Source organism: Phoca vitulina, unplaced genomic scaffold (genome assembly GCF_004348235.1).
Source record: "Phoca vitulina isolate PV1807 unplaced genomic scaffold, GSC_HSeal_1.0 scaffold10, whole genome shotgun sequence".
Lineage (NCBI taxonomy): Eukaryota > Metazoa > Chordata > Mammalia > Carnivora > Phocidae > Phoca > Phoca vitulina.
The window spans coordinates 24,990,765-24,996,280 of NW_022589713.1; positions in this window are offsets into that span (position 1 = coordinate 24,990,765).

Here is a 5,516-nt window from a genome sequence, read left to right on the forward strand (position 1 = left end):
ATAAATCTCCCAGAGCATGCTCTTTATCATTTACATCCAGGGTTCCTTTCATTTTTTCTGAACAGATCTCATGTTATCATTAATTAGAGGAAATTCTTCTATTCTTTGGCCCTCAGACAAGCATGGGGCCACTCACCAGCTCACCCTGCCCTGTTTACCTGCATTTTGCCTACTCGCCACCTTGGAATTGGTCCTAGACAACAGGAAGTGGTGCATTTATCAGTCTGTCCTCAGTGGCCTGTGGAGGGTGGGGGGCCGGGGCTGTGGGTAATAGCCATTCTCACTGGGGTTTTTCCAAGGGCTCTTTATAATTATTGGAAACCCCACCCAGGGGTCCTCTCCCTCTGTGGAAGGAGGGGTATCTTCACCACTGCATCAGCTGGGAATGCCTAGGAAGAGGAACAGAACCCATGGGGGGTGGGGAACGATATGGGTTCCGGACAAGGGTTCGCATCTCTGTATCGGGCAAGCTGAGCACTTTGGGGAAAAGCCGGTACACAGACTCCCTCCAGTCTGCTAGGTGAGGAGATTCCTTTGCAGGTCCTGTCCTTCCTTGTACGCCAGTGCTGCTTTTCCTACAAGGTGGTTTCAACTCTCTGCCAGGCTGCCTTTATCACTGGAGGGAACACGAGCTTCCATATTCAAGCGGAGTCAGATACAAAGTAGAGGGACCAGGGGAGGTGAGGCCACGTGGTTTCTCCTTTACGGAGTTTTCTGTGGCCTTAAATCCAGTGGATGTTTCTCTTTTTCCCCTGCCCTGACCATGTCCCCAGTCCCTCTTCCTCAGAATTGTGTTTTAAATAGAATTCCCTCACTTCCTGCTCTTCTGCCCCTCTGAGGTAGGCCTAGGGCCAATCTCTGTTAGTTTGGCTCAAATTCTGATGCCATTCACTAATTTCATCACAGAGAAAATGTTTATCCCTCTCATTTTTTTGTCCCATTCATTTTGTCTGTGTGGGGTAGAAAGTATGGGGGAAAAAAATGTTTTCTCTGCAAGAGACTGAAACTCTCAGAAAACATCCCTTCCCACTTCTCTATGTCTGCCTTCTCTGTTTCACTTAGCAGCCTCCGAGGACCCGAGTAACTGGGAAGGACCAGCTACTCTTCTCTCAGATATTGCTGCTTATAAAAGGTTGGCCAGAAACTTGATAACTGAGTATGACTTTGGCTCAGGACAGCCTGGGGCCCAGGAATGTTAACTCAGCACCAGCAGCCGCATAATCCAGGAAAAAGCACAGAACTGAGAAGTGTGAACATGTAGCTGATTCTGCTGAGAAAGGCAGAAATACGTTTGGGCATGGGGAGGGGGGGCTGCGGGGGGCGGGGGGCAGCCCGGGCCGCTCAGCCTCCCAGAGACAAACACGCTCACAAGCAGGAGCAAAACGTGGCCCGCATCGGGTACCAGTGAATATCGAGGCCCTGTCCCCAGTGCTGCCGCAGTGAGCCCTCCCGCCAGGAACACAACCCCAGTGTTTCAGATAAGGAATAGGTCAGGGGCTGGCTGACGGTCCCCACAGCAGCTAAGGGGAGGACCGCTGAGAAGGTTGCTGTCACCACCCGATGGCTGGTTTAACGAGGTCAGGGAGATCCCACGTGGGCAACCATTCCCAGGTGTCTCCGTCCGGCAGCAGGGACAGCTATGGGTGAGAGAGGGAGAGACCTGGGGGAGAGACTTGCCAGCCCCCTGACCTGCCTGTGGACTGGAGGGACGGGGCAAGTGACATGCACTCAAGCCATGGAACGACGGACGCCTTTAAGATGGCTCACTGACTAGGAGGATATGTGTGTGGGAGGCCACAGGAAGGCCACGGGTTCTCCCCCTCAACATCACCGGAGACTTACCAAAATGAGACTGAGTAGGAATAAAAAAGTAGGCCGAGGGCTCAAGTGCCAGGAGGCAGGGAGAGCAGATGCAGGACCGTGGAGGGGCTGCGTGCACGCGGTGGGAGGTGGGAGGGAGGCTCAGCCAGGCTACACCCGAGAATGTGAGAATGCGCTCTGGGCGGGCGGACCTGCCCAGGCCCTGTCTCTACAGCTGCTCCCCACCCCCAGCCCCTTCCAGGGCCAGGAACCGCCACGGCACCACACTGCTCCCCGCTGTCCCTGCGGACCAGCACTCACCCCTCCTTTGTGCAAAAGCCCCTCTCCTCGGAGGCTCCCGCTGCCCTGTCATGCCCGCGGTCCCCTCCTGGCAGCTGTCGCTGGCCTTTAGGTCACCCCTGCTGTTCACTAAGGACAGTGGTTCCTAGTCCACACTGGCTTCTCCAACATCTGCGTCTTGCTTCATCACACGGACCCTGACTTGCCCTGTGACAGCTCCACCTTTCAATTTCAGAAGCATCCATCTCTGGCCCAGATACGCCTCCCACTGCCCCACCTGTTGGGAGTTCTGCCTCATCAAGACCCCTCATGCGCTAACCCCCTTGAAGTACCTGTCTTCATTTCCCTTTGTATGCAGATTAAACCTCTTACCCCACAGCCCATCCTTAAGGCTTCTCTAGTGCATGCCTTCTTTCCCGCCCTGCCTCGCTCCCTTCCTTGCGCCCCTCTGTAAAACCCAGCTCAGCACCGGATTCATCCTAGCTGCTGAACACCTGGGATGGGAAGACAGGTGCATGCGTGCATACCCCCACCCCCGACCCACCAGAGGGCCCAGATCCCTACTCTAAACTGACCCCTAGCTCAACCCTGCCCTGCCATTCTGCTCTTTCTTTAACCAACTTGCTTTTCCATGCCGTGATGAATGACGACTTCGTACCTTCTGGGAACATCCTCCACTGACATCCAGCTGATCGATCTCACTTCATTTCAATCAAGACAGTCCAACTCCATCATCCTATCACTAATTCAGCCTTCCTCATCCTCTACTCTTTCCTCTTCCTCTCCCTGAGCCCCTCCCTCTTTCTGTCAGAGGCTCCAGCCCTCCTTTTTTTCATGGACTATGGCCCTTCAGCACCCTCTCTACTTTGCTCCCATCAACACACTCATGCTCTGTCTCCTGCCAGAAACGCTGCCCCCGACCCCATACCCTCTCCAGGTATCAGGCCATTTCTCCACACCCCTTTAGGACCAACTTCTCCCTTTGTGCGGTCCCCCACTACCCACCCACCCAACTCTGGTCTGCCTTCCACTCTCCTCCCACCCCTTCCTGAAACTGCCCCCCTCGAAGTCACCAATAACCTCCTGCTACTAAATCCAATGGACAGACGGTTCTGCCCTCATTTTACCAAAATTCCCATAAGCACCTGGCAGAGTTCACTGTCTTAAAGCAGCTTTCTCTCAACTCCTGGTCCTCTTCAACATGGCCTGCTCCTCCTCCCGAACCCGGGGACCCAGGCTTCCTCAGGGCCCCATCCTGAGCCTTCTTTTCTTTTTTCTCTCCCTGCCTGACCTCGTCCAACAAACTGCCATTCCGTCTTTACTCGGATGACTCACAAATTTTTGTCTCGACGTGCCCAGAATGACCTTGATTCTGTCCCCTGCACAAGCTTCTCCGCCCGCACGCAGGCTTTCCCTCCATCCACAACTTGGATAACTTAAGACACAAACCAAAAAGTCATCCTTTTTTTTTTTTTTTTTTAAAGATTTTATTTATTTATTCATGAGAGACACAGAGAGAGAGAGAGGCAGAGGGAGAAGCAGGCTCCCAAGGAGCAGGGAGCCCGATGTGGGACTCGATCCCAGGACCCTGGGATCATAACCTGAGCCGAAGGCAGACGCTTAACCATCTGAGCCACCCAGGCGCCCCTAAAAAGTCATCCTTGAATCCTCTCTTCCCTCACCTCACCCCACACTCAGTCCATCAGAGGGCCTGTCAATGACACCAGGAACACCTCTCTCAAATGCATCCACTTCTCCCCACCTCCTCTCCCACCGCGGCTCAGACCACCACCATCTCCCACGTAAGCTACGTGGTAGCCTCCCTCATCTCCCACTCCCTCTCTTATCCCCTTCCAGTCCGAGCTGCACACACCGCCAGCCCCTGGCCATGCCTTGTGACGGGCCATCTGGCTCCTGCCCGCTCTCCAGCATCCTCTCCCCTTACTTACTAGAGCCTAATTACTGGCCTTCTTCATTTCTAGACCATGCTCTGGTAAATTAAAGATGACTGCAAATTCTTTGCTTATCCCTCTGCCACCCCAGTCAAGAAATGAAGTTTAATTCCCCTACCCTTGGTGTGGGATAATCTGCCAAGATTCCTCCTCAGAACCCTGACACGTGCTACTCCCTGGAATGCCTAGAATACTCCCCCCACACTCCTACCTGGTACTTGCTGCTTATCCTTCGGCGTGCACACTCTTCAGAGAGGGCCGGCCCTGCCAGACCGCCTTAGCGAAAGTAAAACATATCAAGGCGAGACCTGTATCGATCTTTTATTTTCTTAACACGGACATAAATGAAACAAGTAAATAGGCACCATAACATCATAATTAAATCGATCACTTATCGTCCTTTCTAGAGCAAGTGTTGACACACTATTGCCCTCAGGCTGGTCATCTCCTTTGATGAAGTAAGTTTTACTGGAACACAGCTATGCCCATTATGTGTTGTTCATTGCTACTTCTGAAACGAAAGAGCTGAGCAGATGCTACAAAAACCATGTGGCCCACGAAGCCTGAAATATTTGCCATTTAGCCCTTTAACCCCGTGGAGAGCAAGACCTATGGCTCTCTCATCCCTAGACTTCCGATACCTCAGACAGATGACTTGTCCAAAAACTGAAGGGCTTTGAGGCTCAGCTCTAAGCCCTTCTTTACTGGCTGGCTCTTTTGGTCAGAACAGGGCTAGACCAGGGCTGGGTCCATTCCCTTCTGATGTCCCCAGTCTAAGGAATCCCAGGTGAAAGCTTTGGAGGAGATGCACCAGGACTCAGAAGTCTCAAGTCCAAGGAGACCCGGCCATTTTTCTCACCCCTTCTGCTCAGTTTCAGAAGAGGGCAGGAGGTTGGTTAGGACCCTCTACCACCTTTCAGGAGTATATTGCTTTTGCCAACACCCAGGCAAGGATGCGGCCATTTTCAGGGGAAAGGGGTCCTCTGCTTCTCTCTCTCTCCTCTCCAGCAAGCATGGACTGGGCTAGAGCCTGGAGAACAGCCATGTAGGAGGGTGGGCAGAGACGTTCCCCTGGTTCAGAGGCTCCCCCCCACAACAAGGAGACAGCTCCGATGACAAGCTAGACCCCACACGTGCCACTTGCTGGTTAAACTGCACAGGTGGGTTGTGGGGGAGGCGTCAGCTTGTATGTGGGCACGGACTGCACATTCACATGTCCGGGGGCTGCCATGCTGTGTGTGTGCAAACGGACAGAGGAGGCCGGCTCTGAGAATTTGCCAGGGCCCCTACGATGAGCTGCCCATTTTTGCTCTGGATGTTGAGAGTTGCTTGCGGGGGGGGGGGGGGGGGGGGGGGGGGGGGGGCCAAAGTGGAGCCCAGAATTTTTTTTTTATTTTTTTTTCAAATTCCGCGCCCGGCCCGGGAGCAGAACAACATCACCGCCCGCTGTCCCCCCCATTCGCC